At 38.6% G+C, this 16921-nt stretch overlaps 1 pseudogene; it reads right to left on the bottom strand.

The window, feature by feature from the left end:
- Positions 1-1726: 1726 nt before the first annotated feature.
- Positions 1727-1886, bottom strand: LOC114818291 (uncharacterized; annotated as a pseudogene).
- Positions 1887-16921: the final 15035 nt, after the last annotated feature.

Raw genomic sequence — 16921 nt, 5'->3', positions numbered from 1 at the left:
CTCTGTTTAGGCAGATGGTCATCTTTTGCTCAGGTAAATGGTCCCTCCTTCAGGTTCTCTCCACCTTCTTCTTTTCAAGACAGTCCCTCCCCTCACAAATATGGATTCACAGAGGAGTTTCTCTATTGCTCTTTGGCTCAGCCTGGGCTGGGGGGGGGGTACACCTTGGATCCAGGGGAGATTTTGCTCTCACAATGTGGCCCCTTTCCCCACTACCAAAAACTCCCCCACACACACACAAACCCCACACAACTTTTTTAGTAGGACATGCAGTGATAGGACAAGGGGTAATAGTTTCAAACCAGAAGAGGATAGATTCAGACTAGATATAAGGAAGAATTTTTTTATGATTAGGGTAGTGAAACACTGGAACAGGTTACCCAGTGAGATAGTAGATGCCCCATCACTGGAAACATTCAGGGTCAGGCTGAACAGGGCTCTGAGCAACCTGATCCAGTTGAAGATGTCCCTGCTCACTGCAGGGGGATTGGACTAGATGGCCTTTAAAGGTCACTTCCAACCCAAACCATTCTATGATTCTATCTTTCCTGCTGCCTAATCCTGTGCGCACCTACATCTTTGTCAGCAGAGTTCTTCAGTACAGTATCTGTTGTCTGCATGTGACTCAAAGTCACCAGCAGCTGCTCTGTGATCCATGTACTATGATATCTAAGGTGCCACTGTGCATGTTTTCTAGTGCTGCATGACACATGAACACACTCCCTACACCTATAGGAGCAAGCACTGGAGGAAGTATCGCAGCAGTTGCAATTTCACTAAGAGGAGGAAGAGAAAAGTCCTGTTACACAATAGCTTAGCAATCACAGAAGATAAAGAAAACCTGCCCCCGGATCCCAAGCAAGTGCAAACCCACCTCTGCCATCTCTCAGAGACAGCCTGAAGCAGGAGGCAAGGCCATGCTGCAGTAAGGGTGTCCTTGAAGCAGTCACACTGCACATGGCATAAGTGACGATCCTATTATTCAAGTGTGAGAAACAGCCTGTGTGACTGGCCAGTCAAGGGGTCATATACTGACTGGGAAGGCAGTTCCCAAACTTGCTTCAGGTACAATAATACATAAACAGCTTTGTGTCATCCATAGTAGAAGAACAGCTCAAATATTCACATATACTCACACACGTGCACACAAATAAATGTGTCCTGAGAAAAATGAGTCATTATACATCATTTTTTAGACTAATACTGAAGGTATCTAACTCTAAGGAAGACTCCTGACTGGAGGAAGGCTCCACTTGCAATCTAGAGTTAGCTCCAAAGCTGAGTAAAGAAATGGGGATCAGAACACACTTCATAATAAAGAAAAACCGAGAAAGTCCAAGGATGGATGGTCAGAGGTCTGCAACAGCTTCCATGTAAGGAAACGATCAAATAATTCAGGACTCTACATTCTAGGAAACGGATGACTGTGGCATGTGCCAGAAGTGTGTAAAATCCTAACTGTCACGGAGAGGGTAGTCTGGCATCAACTTTGTACTGTATTTACCAATTCAAGGGTCGAAGATACCAAATGAAGCTTCAAATAAGAATTCAAACTGAACTTAGAAGGTGCAGTTCTCATGAAATGGGTGGAATTCCTTGCAAGGAATATCAAAGACACTAAAAGTTGGTATAGGTTTAAGCAGCAATCAGATCACCTTTTCCTGTGCTCTTCCATAGGCAACCACTTAAGATTACAGGCAGTCTGGAGGTAGGAATATGTTTTAATTCAGGAAAAGGACAAAACAATCTCCTACATCACAAATTTTACAGTCAGGTTCCTTGGATCTGGGGAAATTGCAGGAGTCAGCCTACTTGAAGTGCTAGAGATGACACTCACACTTGAAAACCACCTCCATGATCAGAATGCATCCCTGATAGATAAGCATCATAGACAGCCTGCTGGGCTGGGTGAATCCTTGTTCTGACCCAGCACAGCCATTCTTGTGCTCACCCAGCCCCATGGTATCTCTGTTCATTATCAGAGTCTACTGATATTGACTATCAGTATCAACTCCTTTCACTATCTAACTCCACGCACACCCCTGCTTTGGCATCCACTCAACAGCTATTACTTACCTAGAAGACCCATCAGCATTGCAGGTTTGAGTGTCACAAGCCTTTGCTTCTTTTTGGAGCTAACGCTCAGAGCTAGCTTCACGTTGCTTAGTAGGCAGTCCAACATCTGAAAAATGGACCCTGTTGGTCTGTTAAAACACTTAGCTGGGGGCCTAGACATCATATAAAGCGGGGAATGGCTTTATATGGAGGAGCAAGCTAAAAACCCCTGCTGAGTGGGGAGCTACATAGAGGCAGCCAACAGGAAATAATTTTTTTAAAGAATACGCTAAGGGCCACCCTCTCTGGGGTTTAGACACACTAAACACTTCCAGTGGGTCAAGATGCAGATATTAAAAGGCAAATGAGCCTATCTGGAGCAAGGTATAGTTGTTGAAAGAAATATTCATCATCATACTCAACTGCCTCTAGTCTTATAGCTTGGAAAGTTACACAGGTTTTATAACTTCTTACCCAACTTCTATCTAGATTGCACAGGAAGTGTGAACAGGGTAGTTTGGATCTTGCCCTTAACACAAACAAGTCTTGCGGGGAGAATCAGTTAGCCAAATAGAAAGAGTATGATGAAAACTTAATTAAAGTAGATGGAAGTAACTCCATTGTGCATCCTACTCTGGGAATATATGAACCTTATGGAGTTTGAGTTTTTGTGAACCTAAGGGATTTTTAAACTCTCCGAGGGCTTGCAAAATTAATTTGGTCTCTTTTTACTTTGTCAGTTAAACTCATAGTTTGTTTTATTTCATATAAGGATAATTCCATTTTTTAAAAACCACAAAAAAAAGTTTTTCTAGCTACAGACAACATGTGCAATGTATTAAGGACAGAACAGCCTCCAAGTCCAAGGTTTGGCACAGTCTCAGTCCTAAAGAGACATACTTCCAAAAATTGGTTGGTTTTTTTTTCTTTCCCTTTTCTCTGATGCTTTCCCAGGGTCTCTCTTTCTTTTTCACACAGTCAGCTCTCTGCTGCTTTTCTCACCCTGTTTTTCACCATATATACTTCTGTCTTTTCCCTTTTTCATAGACACCCCTAAAGAGATGAGTAAGATGTGCTCCCCGTAACACTGGAGTCGACGTCAAAATTTTTAATTAATAATAGTTCAGCGGGTTTGAAATCTGTCAGAATGTTTTAGCCCACATCTAAAAAGAACAGGATGTCCATGGATTATTTCCAGGACTCTCTCTTGTGAGTTTATCGCTTCTGATTCAGAAGCACTGTATTTTGAATAGCATCAGGCCAAACCTCCAAAAAGTATTCACTCAAATTAAAATTTTAATTTGTTTGGGTGTCTTCACGCTCCCTTTTGCATTGGCCTATCATGAATATGCCAATATATGAAATAATTACAGAACTGATCAGAGCAAGAAGTTAATTTTAACTAAATACATTAAAAAATTCAACAGTTGGGAAGAACCCCCGATGAAAAAGAATTCCTAGAAATTATCAGGAAAAGTTTTTGAATAAATCTGAGACAGTTGTAACCAGTCAAAGGGGATTTCTTTAAGAAAAATATCTAATTTACACAGATATGTATCAGTAAAATACCCAGCATTGAGCATACTCTTTATCACAGACAGAGTTGAATTAATGGTTCATTCAGCTACTCTGAAGCAACGATCCAGCCTCCAGGGCCACCAACTACCGGCACCAGGAGGAACTTTGAAACTAAACCCAGCTTCTATTATTGTGGCACGTCATCATCCTGCACACCATCAGTCATGACACACACCTCGAATCTTTCTTATCTTTACTTATCCTCCTGCAAAAACCTCTAAAACACTAGTTTGTAACCAGCTTCCTATCCTCAGACACAGATAATTCAAAGTCCAACAGCATCTTCCAAGACGCCTCTGCTTTCTGCTAGAGAATTGTGGACAACTACAATGAAAAAGGAATGTAGAAATCAGCTTAATGTACCTAATCTGTAAAATTATATTCTTTCTTGCAGAGGACAGTTACTTTCTGAAACAGAGTTTATTAAATAGCTCCCAGAATAAACTAGGCAACCTCCTCAGTTTAGTTCCTTTATCAGACCTTCTCCAGGTCACTTAAAATCATTGCAGATACAGACCAGTTTGAAGAAATTAAAAGCTAATTCCTGAAGGAGAAAATGTTCAAATAAAGACAATTTGAACATTTAAAAAGCAAAACAACTTCCAAAGAATAGTAAATATTGTGCTATCGGAAGCATAAGTTTCACAAGTCACATTTTTTATGCAAAGAGGTGCCTTCTCATGCCAGAAATGTTGTTCTTCCTGAGTCTGGTTTGCACAGAGGATGCAGTTTACTGGTTCTTTCTTGTGTCACTACTAATGTATAGTAGTTCACAGGTTAGACTGATTGATTCAAATTTCCATATTTTGAAAGACTGCAACTGCTTCTCCAGACTGTAAAATAAAATAATTTTCTTGTGTCTCAGTGCAGATCCTGATGGGTGCCTGACCAGCCACGGCTACCAGGTCAGAAGGGTTGCCGGGCTGGCCACTCTGCACTGACTTAAATACCCAGGTGAAAAAAAAGAGGAGGTGTGCATTGATTTGGAGTATACTTTATTTCACACTTAGATACATTTAGAAACATTTATTGCATGAGAGCTACTGACAGTAAACCAAGTAAGTAGATTTTGGATCTGAATTTACCTTTTTGTTGTATTTTAAGGAAAAGTCTGACAAAGCAGGTCAATCTATTCTCAGCTTACAGTTTTGGAAGTACAGTGATAAACTCCCTGTTACTGACAGCAGCATTAGCATTAGCATTTGCCTATTTCTGTGTTGCCCAGAAGTCCTTGGCAGAAATCAGGATTTTCCCTGTCTAGATGTTGAAAAAAGGACTTTGTGAAGAAGGTCAGTATTAACTGTGATTATTAGAGTTAGCTGCAGACAGAATCACTGATTAAAGGAAAATTTTGGAAAATCTTGGACCCACATTGAAACTAGCTGCTCCGGCCGCTTCTGTGGTAATTGCTTAGTCTGCATTCTTGAAACTCTGAGTTGCCAACTCTGACTGGCTTTACACTGGAGCCCCCTTTCCTGTCAAAATCCCAAGACACAGAATCACCAGAAACAATGAAGGAGAAAAGGATGCTACTTTACTTCACAAAGTATTAACTGAACACAGAATAAGGATAGAGGCTATACCAAAATTCAAGGAAACTGCAGTTTCATATATTGCAGGCAGTAAACTCCCAACATCTGAAAAGTGCTTTCTTTTTCCCTAGAAGCAAAGAGACTGTAAGCACAAACAAATGGTAAAACTAATGCGAACAAAACAGAAAGAACTAAAATAAAAGACATCATGGTGTAATTAGACTCTGACTCTTAAATAGTTAATGACCATCTTGCATTGGTGTACTTGCATAATCACAAAACACTATTATTGAGAAATGAACACAGATTATTTCCTTTACAAATATGGCAGCCAAAATATTTCTGTATTACTTCATAGGAGGTTCCTTTCCTCTACAAAATACCATGACTCCAGTCAGCAAACGATACAGTTTTGTTAACTATTTACCCAACTTCACATGCAAAGTAATGTGACATGTTCTTCTTGCTCCACAAACTCTCCCACAAATGTATTTTGCCCATAAAGAAGCGGTATCTCCTATCCCTCTTGAGTGAGTATATGTTAGTTCTGCAGCATTTCTGTGCTACAGTGAATCTACAGGAAAGACTGGAGGTGATGGCACAGATTTCACAAAACATATTACAAAATGCTTACATTGTAAATTCCTCTGTACCCAGAGTTAGAAGGGACATGTAGCAGCTTGCTGCTTTGCTGTAGGAGAACCTGCAATACATAAGCAAAATAATGAAAGAAAATAAATATTTTTAAGGACTTGATCTTGCAAGCTGTTGAGTCACCACCCATGTTTTCCATGGGAAAGTTTATGCTTTAAGTTAAGAACATGTTTAAGAGCTTTGCTGAGTCAAAGCCAGAGAACTCAGCTTCTCATTGCATTTGTATTTCTCCTCATTTGAAACTACAAAGATGATCCTGACACATTCATCAGCTGTTTTAATTAATTGATGTATTCTAGTGCATTATCAGAAAAATGTGCTTTCCTTTTCACTTAAATCTGTCCATTTTTTCCTGTGTGCCAAAATACTTTGTTTTAAGAAATCCCTCCTCTGCCTAACCTGCAAATAATTAATTGACACATTATTATATTTCAAAACTAATGAAAGTGAGTACTTTGAGTATGTGATTTACCATGTGCTTTATCTGATTGTATTTGATCTGCCTGACCTTTTAATCAAAACAGGAAATAGATTTATCTGCAGTGAAAACATGGCATGATTATCAATTCTGCTTTACTTTCTAGAATTTATAAGAACTTTTTGTACCAAGGTTTTACAACTATGTTGTGAGTCATCTTCCTAGTACAGAGATGTCATCATGTTTATGACACCATGTTTTCTTTTTCTTGCCCCAGTTTCCGTTCTGGCTTTAACTGAACAGTTTAACCTTAGACTTTCCCCATTGCTTCCTGTGTTAAATCCGTGCTGCTGAGAACTCTTTGCTGATCTCTTAACCTCTTGCATCCATGTTTACTACGTATTGCATAGTCATTATAAAAATCAGTAACATTTTCTTGGAAACAATTTTAAGGTCATTGAAGTATTTTGGACTGCTGCCTGTCAGTAATCTGCCTACAAAGAATACTGTAAATCAGTGCTTGGCCAGTCGCTTGTGTTATTGGGGTTCACAAGTGACTGGGATTCTGATGCAACAGGACATTCACAAACACAGAAAGAAACAGTACAAAAGAACTCACTGTTGCCCAGATGATACAAGTTTTAAAACTTTTTAACCAAAATAACACGACTTTCATCAACGAACAATGTTGTAATGGTTCTCACACTGTTGTCCAGGGTCAAAACAGCTGGCTTTTAAAAGCATTTTTTTTACAGAAGCTAAAATGTAAAATCAATGCTTTAGTTCTTATGCTTATAAATATAAAATTTCAAATGCAGATGGCTACAACAATTAGATTTAATACATCATACTGCAATGCATCCTGGATCTAAAGACAAAGACAAAATTTTTATGTTCTGGTTTTGTCATGGTCAAAAGCATAATAAATGTGCATATTCTTGGACTATCTGTCCTAAGAAAAAGTTGAACAAAATGTCCTACCTGTGGACAGTCATCTGCACAGTCTTCCACATCATTTATAGAACATTTTAACATATTTACCCTAAAATAATTTGAGAAATTATAGTCTTAGTGGTTGCTTCACTTGTCAGTGGCTTCAGTGACAAAACCAGTTTAAGAATCCTTGGCTTCTCCTCTTTCACCACACCAGTTTGCTTCCTCCTCAGCAATACTCTCAGATATGGTTGGTTCTGCAAGAAGGTGAATTGCTGAAAGGATCTAGGTTACGAGTAACCCTGAAGATGCTGATATGTTGTGGAGTAGGGGTAGGAACAAGAGACGAGCAGGAGTGACACGTGGGAAGCGGCAGGATTCCTGGAACACAGAATCTTTGTCACACAGACTGACATGTTGAGAAATATCCTCCTGTGGCTGCAGAGCAGCTATGGGCAGGTGTAAAGAGCTCTGCTGCAAGTCCCTAATGCCTTCAGTGAAGGGGAGAAGGCACTGAGGTTTTAGCAGCAGTTATGACTTCCAAAGGCAAATTAATCACAGGCATTAGAGAGGTTACAAATTCATCCCCCCATCCCAAAGTTTACAAACTACTAAGCTAAAAAATTCCTCCTTTTCTTGGGATTGTTTGTTCCTTCAGATGCTGTGATGTTGCTATTTCATTGATGCTGCTGTCACCTTACACATTTTTCTTAACTGAAAAATGCACTGAAAGTGAGGTTAGATTTAAAGAAAGCCCAGTCAGAAAAAAAATTCTCTGGTTGTGGCAGATCCAGTGGGAGTAGTTACCCATGCAGACTTCCCCCAGCTGCCTACTCAGGCCTCACCACCCATCCCAGGCACGATGGCTGCACCTTCCTATCTGCTGGCATCACTGCATGTATAGTGTCCTCTAACCCTGTTCTGTCAAAATTGATCCAGGTTTAAAAAAAAAAAAAACAAAACTCGCTATGAAGTATTTAAACTCACTCAAATCATTTTGACAGAATAATGTTAATGAGTAACTAGACATTCAATTCTGCTGGAGGCTGGGGGTAGGGAAAAGGACAGAAATTTCCAGGTGAAAGAAAGGGTCAGGCAGGTGATAGCAGCCTGAGTAAGCCACCATACAAAGGCTAGACTCATACTGGCTAGCAAAGTCAGACATAATACTTCAGTTACTCCTAACTGATGCTTTCAATCAGTCAACAGCATCTGTTACTTAAGAACAAGTAGAGAAGACAACTCAATAGTGCCCTAGTCCAGAGTATCTGTATTTGTGGGTAAAAGATGAAAAAGTAATAACAAAAAACCCCAAATTTTAAAAATATAAAGTTTGAGTTTTTGTTAACTCATCACAAAGTATAAAAAATTTAAAATATCCATTTAAGTTTCAACTTTTCTTTCCAAGTAACAATACTTCCTGAAATGCAAAATGCCAAGTTTGTATGAGAGTTGCAAAATTATGTGGCAAGTTAGACTCTTAGGTTGTGTGTTTCCAAACTTTATTAAACCATTGAGACACCACTGCCTTATCTTATTGTCTTGGATTTCTCAAGTTCCTTTTTCCATCAAATGTTTCAGTTGTGGTCATATGTCATTAATTTGGTAACTATATTTGCTTTCTTTTGGACTAGTCTTGTACTGAGTTAAATCCAGGTCAGTTCATTCAAAATTAGTTTGTGCCAGAACTGGACCTTTTTGATGCCAAAAATTACTTACTAATTATTATAATGTTTGAGACACTATGGATGCAATTCTGTTTTGTTTTGTTTCATTTTTACCCCGATACAATTCAGTGTTATTCAGTCAGGAGCAATATGAAGTAATATAAAGCAACACATTGCTTTATATCAGGCTGTATTGTTGCTCACTAACACAGCAGCAAGAATCACCCTCTCTGAATCATTTATATCTTAAGGGAAAATCACCTGGCTGATACATCATTCTTTAAAGTAATTTTTCGATGTCTTACTCCTTTCAAAGGAAATGCAGAGCTATACTTTAGAAATCATGTAATACATAACAGGTGTGGGATTTGGTAATTTCACTTGCATTAAATAAGCAAGTACTCCTAAAGAGCCCCTACAAAAATGTAAGTTTGGTCTCAGGAATCCTGCCTTACCATAACTAAAACAAAGGAGTTGTATATAAATGTGCATTATTTTTTCAAGGTTGATGGGCAGTCAAAACATTTTAAAGTGTTTGCTTGTGGATCTCTACTTTTTAATATGCTGAGCTCAATAACAGAACGTATAAGTGCCAGAGCAGCTCAAACTATTTATTTTCTAGTAGCTGGCCTTGGAAAAGACTGCAGTCATTGTTAGCAAGAACAGCAAGTTCATCTTCTTCATGAGTTTAGATAAGGAAAGATTTTACTGAAAGTTGTAAGAAAGAAAAGCACTTTCCACAGCAAAATATATTGTCAAATTAGTATTCTTGTAAGGTATCTGTTTATTAGAAGCTATTGAAAAAAAACAACTGTAAAAGAAACATTAGTTTTAAACACATGAAATTTTGAAAAACTTGTGTAAAATCCAAATATATTGGGTGGCTCATTTCCATGGAGAAACACAGATGAAAATGAAAAAAATCCTTGTCAGCATTTTTTTGAGAAAAATAAAATTTTCTAATTAAATATGCCATTTATAGCACTTAGGGGAAAAAATTATACTTTCAAAATTTAAAATTAACAAGTTTTTCCATAAATAGGAAAACATATATACCATGGCTTACTCAGAGCACAACAGCTCTAGTTCCTGAATTCCCTTCCAACAACACGTCTAGTTCCTGTTCATATTGCTAACTCTTTCTTCTCCCTCTACTTAAGAACACTTTTTTAGAGAAACTAGGCTAAACTAATTTTAATTTTCCATGAAACAGTTTAAATTATGAAAATATTAAAACAAAGTTCTAGTACGATTATGTAGGGCTGATTCCTATGTCCAAAAACACAAAGAGGTTTGTTGTGCAGAAGAGGCACTGATGCTTCAGGCTATTGTCTTTTCAACTTTGGATCTCATGAGGACCCTCATCAGCACTGTTGTAAATGATGCTCAGCGCTCCCCAAGCCTGGACAATTTGACACAACCACACTTCACCTCTCTCAACTCATGACATATCGGTAGAATAATTCTCTGTTCATACCATGCCTATCCTGTGAGCTTCAGTAATGAAGAGTCACTGATCAGGACATTCCATACACATTACATTGTACAATACCTATCCCAGATCTGGCACTTTTCAGTATTATCATTAATTATTTGTATAGTGGAATCGATAGCACTCGTATTAGCTTTGCAAAGGATGCAGCGCTTGGAAAAGCTGTAAGCCCTACACAGACAGCAGGATTTGAATTCAGAAGGATGAACTGAAGAAATAGAGAGGATGCATTACTGAAATAAGATGTATGTGGTCATTAAACAAATGGAACACATTTTACGAAGGACAAATCCAAAGCACAGCACTTGGGATTAATCAACTAAACAAATACAAGATGGGGGTGACTGTGCAGCAGTTCTACAAACAGGATCAGAGGTTGCAGTGGGTCACAGACTGAACATGCGTCAGTGATGCCACAAGATTGCAAGAAAAGCAAATATCATCCTGGAAAAGTGTCAATAGGAAGGTTTCGTTCAGATAGAGTACTGTCTTTTGTTCAAAGCATCATTTCCAGGAGTGGCAGGAATCAAATGGAAAGAGTACAGAGGAAAGCAGGTAGAGCTCTCCAAGCATGGGAAACACTGAAAGGGCCAGGCTCTTCATCATCCACAAATAAGAAGACTGTGGGGACATATGATAATGGTCTGCAGATGTGTAAAAGGCTAGTGCAGAAAGAGCAGATGGTAGCGGACTTAAATTGTAACAATTTAAGGGAGAATTGGACAAAGCTCTGCCAAGAATGGTTTAGGCATCCTTAGACATGCCTTGAGAACAGAGGATGGACTAGTCAAATTTCAAGGGCTCCTTTCTTTGTCTGCTTTCTATGACTCCTTTTATGTAACTTTCAATAAAATCTCTGAATTGCTCCAGAGCAAAATATAAACAAGTAAGCAGTTTGGACACTTTTTCTTTCAGTGTATGTTTAAGTTAATCTAGTTCTCCCCAAATGAAAATGTCTACCTTTAAACTGAAAAATAAAAGTTAAAAACCAGTATCTCTACACCAACTGCGAGAAAATGTAGGAAGTAGAAAAATAGCTTCTTGGGAATTAATAGAAGTATTTTCCAAACAAAGAAAAAACACAGTAACAAGATAATTGCTTGAAACATTAATGATGGTGTTAATGCCTGACAGCTTTATATGAATGCTGAGGACTTTTATAAGAACTTGATTCATGACAAAATTAATCAACAAGCTTTTTCAAATTAACTATTTCTTGTGTAGACGCAACATTTTAGAATAAAGTATTCACCTCATTCTTCAAAGTCATTTTTTTCTTGGAATGTTTTTTCCCACAGGAGAGCTTTAGCTACAGAGTAAGAACAGATTAATTATTGTAACTATTTTACCAGCACCCACAAAAGGAAGGAGACTGGCTCCTTAGGCTTCCAATTAACCAGAACTTGCTCTTTGGACTCCAGGGTGGGCTCAGGGTTCCTTTTTTTTTTTTTTTTTAATCAGGAAAAATTCTAACTGGGGTTTTAATTGAATTATCCTTTTGCTTGGGAACATATTTCCTGGTATTGTCTAAGTTGGCAAGAGAAAAGAAGGTAATGCTTTGTGACATATACTTCTCCTGTAAAGAAATAAGCATGTCTACGTCATCGGTTTCATTCAGGAGTGCATGTGCAAAGAAAGGCATAATTTGGCTTTTTAAATTTAGAGGAAGTATTGCACAGATAGTCTGGAATAAATTCTCTGAGCAACTACAGGGAATAATACTCTATTAGCAAAGAATCTGCCTCATTATGGAGCCTGCCTTGCCCTGCTTGTATGGTAGTATTTGATGTTAGTCAACGCCTGCACCTTATTTATACAATTGTTATCTTTTACCTACAAAAGTACAATACCATCAGAGTAATCTCATGCTTTACACCTGTGAGAGGATAAATTTTACAGTATCACTTTGCTAAACATTCAAGTGTAGCTATTTTTGCATGGAAGGAAGGAAGGAAGGAAGGAGGGAAGGAAGGAGGGAAGGAAGGAAGGAAGGAAGGAAGGAAGGAAGGCAGGCTCTACGTCAGCTCATCTCAGGAAACTTTTGAGACTACTTTGCCTGTACATTTAGGCATGGCATTAAAGATATCTGGTTGTAGAAATGAATTAAAATGAGAAGTGGAAACAAACATTTTTTTAAGCTTGATAGTTCTTTTCCTATATCTCTTTAACTTCGCTGACATAAGCAGCACTTGCTCATATATCAGAAGAAAACTAAGAGTTTTTTTAGCCTTCACCTTCATGCAGCTTCATTAGTTTTAAAGAAGGTAATAGTTGCATTTGAGTATTTAAACAGATAGAAAAGTTGTAAGTGTTCTACTCAGCACCGGGCAGGAGAGACTACAAACTTGGGTCCTGATCCTTATATCTGCATGCCTGTAAGGGACCTGCTGACTCCACTGATCTCAAGGACATAAATGCCCCAATGAATTAAGTTAAACTATTAATAAAAGTAGAGCAGATCGTACTATCCTGTGTGTATTCTCCTCTTCCCTTCATTTGCACCCCAGAACACACTGTGTATCTCAACTCAGCCCAGCTGCAAGAACAGTTACCAGTCACCAGATGTTTGTGATCACAAATTTAGTGAACAATACTATGTCCAGAGCTGAGCTGATGAGAGCTTTCTTTATGCATTTCATGCAAAACAGCTTGGGTTGTTTAAAATTATCCTGGAAAGCTATCTACTTTGCATTGAAACAAGTGAGGAAACTTCACAGCCAGTTTGGCTGTGGGAGCAGTGACACCCCAACACAGCACAACCTTTCCCCAGCAAGTTTCTTATCATGGCATTAATGTGTGTTTGGAACCTGAGACTATGCTTGGCTCTGAAGGATTATAGCTTCAAAGACAGTGGCTAGGAAGAACTGACTGAAGAAAATCCAACTGCCTACCCACTCAAATTTACACTACCAATTATATTATCTGTTCAGCATTCCTATGTGCCTAGCTTCTACATGACTATCCAAAGATAGATAAAAGGCTGAATTAGTCATACAAGTTCTGATAATGTTTAAAAGAATCACAGATTGATTATTTCAACTGTATACATTTTATGGGCACAAAATAACAAGAATATTTGTAACTTCTACCACTGGAATATTTTAAAAGTAATTATATGGTCTCATACAGCAACGGTCACCTACGTATGGTAGTGTTATGTATGTATTTGTGTGCACAGAAGCATGAGACCTGATAAGACAATATTGTAAAGTACAACAATCCTATGTGCTTTTAAAATACAAGTATTTGTATAGTCCTGTTAACTTACAGAAGCAGAATCCTGATGGTTTAATTCATTCAATAATAAGGAATACAAAATCTTGAGAGAAGATGTTACAATAAACGTACTGGCACGTTTTGCACTCTTTAAACTAATAGAAGACCTTACTGTTCTTCAATACTTCTAGCTTGTAGATTTATACTGGTTAGGAAAGAAGATCAGCTGTACTTTAAAATGCAAAGGCTGTTCCCTGAATGCTGGGTTTAGATGCTCACATAGAAACCTATTAACTAAGGTATTAAAAAAATATCATCATAATCTAATACTCTCTTCCTCATGATTTATAAGCAGCTGGAGCTTCAGACTAAATTTTTTTTTTTTAAGTTTAGCACTCAGTGAGAACGTATTTTGTTTACCCACCGAAGCTTGCAGTGACTCTACACAAAGAGACTCCCACACCTTCCTTTTATTAACTGCAGGATTTGGGGCCAAATTCCTTCTGAAGGTCTTCAACTTCAAGCAACACAATATTATGTAAATACGAAATCCCCACAGTAGTAAAAGGTGTCTTGAAGTGCTGTCACATTTCGGAAAAAAACATTTATTTCTGCTGCATGTACTGAAGGTAATCATGACAAGATATAGCTAGCTAGCATGAAGCTGTTCCGTCTTTCCAGGAGTCACAAAGGTTAGTGGACTATGAAGGTGTACATAGAAGCTGGGCCAATCTGAGGGTGTGTTCTTACCAAGCTGTTCAGTGAAGTTAGGTAGTATCAAGAAAACTGACGGATAGATTTTTATCTTTAAACACTTCACAGCAGTTTGTAAATGTAGAAGCAGCTGAAAGGTTTTGCATGCACCTGAAAGAAGGATGAAACTAGATGCCAGGATCCAAAAAAGAAGGAAAGCTTTGCCAGTCCTTAGCACTGGCAGTCAGAATTAGTTGCACCCCTCTGCTGCCCAGACACTTGATGGTTTTATCAGTTGAAATCCTACATGTGCCACAAGGGAGGAGCTCACAGGAACCCCAGGACAGGCAGGCAGAGACCCCCAGCATCCCCAGCACCAGGGCAGTCCCACACACCGGTAGGGCCAGGGTGGTGGTCAGGTCATAGTCCACCAACAGTGTCAGACACAGGTATTGAACTAGGTCCATGTCCATCCAGAGGGTGCAGCCAGGTGTTCCTGCAGGACAGCGCCAGGGACAAGGCTGCCTACCATGGGAGCTCAAGGTCCAGCCAGGAAACAGAGCTGGTGACAAGGCTGCCTGTGACATGGGTCCAAGGTCCAGCCAGGAAGGCAGCCAGCAAACCCAGAATGCAAGAGACAGAGCTGGACACAGCTACACCTACACCACCATGCAAGAATGGGATGCCAAGATGCGAACTTAAATGGGCAGGGTGTGGGTGGAGGTCTCAGGAAGGCTGGTCAGGGCAGCTACAGCCTGCTAGTGCCTTCAGGGGCCAAGGGGAGCCAGAGGACAGGCCCTGTCATTGCCCACAGCACAGAGCTCACATAGAAAAGAAGGTATGCGGAGGCACGGCCCATCCTGGGTTGTCCCAGACCTTTAGGGACACCAGGAATAAATGAAAAATGAGTTGCCAAAGCAGCTGTGTGTTAGTCCTAGATAGCCTTAAGGTCCTTCAATTTTTGTGAAGATGGTGTATGACCATTTTGTGCCAGTGACTGGCAACAAAACTATACTCATACAGGCAAGAACCCAGCCCAGGGAGTACTGTTGTAAGGGATCCACGATAGGATCTCAATGGCAGTTTAGCAAATAAAGTGATGAAGTGGCCTCTAGATGACTTTCTTGCATCCTCCTCGTGTCTCCTCCTAATGAACTCTACTATGTCTCTAGTTTCATTTTTTTCTTATAAAGCCTTATTATAGGTTCATTTCAAAACTTTGCATAAAATCAAAAACCGCAGAGAAGTCTTTCTGTGTCATTCAGGTTTTACAAGGTGCCAATCTGCTCTGAGAAGTCAGGGTCTTGGACATGAGGCAGACATCAAGAAGTGAAGCAGACGAACAACAGAACAAAAGATGTCTTGAGGGCACTTAGGACAACTGGAAGGATAGGTGTGGAAAGGCAACACTGTTAGTTTTGTTTCATTTTCTACATGTTTGTCTGATTTTTTCTAGGTTAGTTATTCTTTCTATTGTGATACTGCCCCATATATCTTCTGTAAGAGGAAAAAAACTTCTAAAATTTTATGTTTTTTAAGTCTATCTTGGCGACAGCAAAGGTCTCTGAGTTTCTATTTGACAACAAATAGTATTTTTTACATACAATCCAACAATATGAAAATAAAGAATATTTGTAAAGTTTGGGGAAAAAAATAATAAATGATGGGCGTGTCTAGTACACTGATTTAATAATTATATAAAATTATACATTCTCTTCGTCCTGTAGCAAAATTTTCATTTGTATTATCTCAACAGTTTTATTTCTCTGTGAGACTTTTCAATCTCAAGTTGTTTACCAGAAAATTATATCAAATTAGATCACGACCTTGAGGAGTTCTGTAAACTAACATAATGTTGAAAATAGCAATCAGAACAGAAAGGAACAAATTGTGTTTAATAATAGCATCCACTAGCCATGATTAACTCTAAAGTTCCATTAAAACCATGTTTCTCTTTTAAAATATATTATCTATTTCAACATTACATAGGGAATTACTTAACAATATCTCACACAATCATATTTTAAATGATCTTAAATTTCTAGCGAAGGGATTCCGTTCCTTCCTGTAGCCTCCTTCTTCATTTACAGCAGCCAAGATCACCTGTATGTAATTTTGACCGCATGTGCTTACCTGTGCGTGTGAGTGTACTGTACACGGAATAAAAATGAGAGTTTGTGATCTAGACTTTCTGTATTTCTTAATTTGTTGTGGTTGCAGTTGTGTAGATTGTTCCACATGTGTGCTAATCAAGAATTAAATTACAAAACATCATTATGTATTCTATACATGTGAGCTATAAGTCAGCTATTTTAAAATTCTTCAGATAATTTACGTGTACAATTTATGGTTACTTTTTCATGTCATATCACAAAGAAAGCTTAAGATCTCTTAGTATGCCACAGCAAAACCCTAATCTCCTATCAAATTCCAGTGCCATTTTTTCAATAAAGTATACTCCATCAGAGATACTGCAACATGCAATCAATCATGTCCAGCCATGCAAAAGCTTTAGTACGTGTGCAAAATCATGCACGTGAAGACTGTATGACTCTATTCAGATTATTAACTTTCCCACACGGTGAAGTCTCAGTGTTAAGGCAACTGAGGTATTCACGGGCTATAGAAAATCCAAGCAGCCTGAAGTTCATACCATAATCTGTTTTCAATCCAAAGGTGGCCA

This window comes from Antrostomus carolinensis, unplaced genomic scaffold, assembly GCF_000700745.2.
Source record: "Antrostomus carolinensis isolate BGI_N321 unplaced genomic scaffold, ASM70074v2 scaffold12092, whole genome shotgun sequence".
Classification (NCBI taxonomy): Eukaryota; Metazoa; Chordata; class Aves; order Caprimulgiformes; family Caprimulgidae; genus Antrostomus; species Antrostomus carolinensis.
The sequence above is the reverse complement of the archived record's forward strand: the minus strand, read 5'-3'. Positions and strand labels throughout refer to the sequence as shown.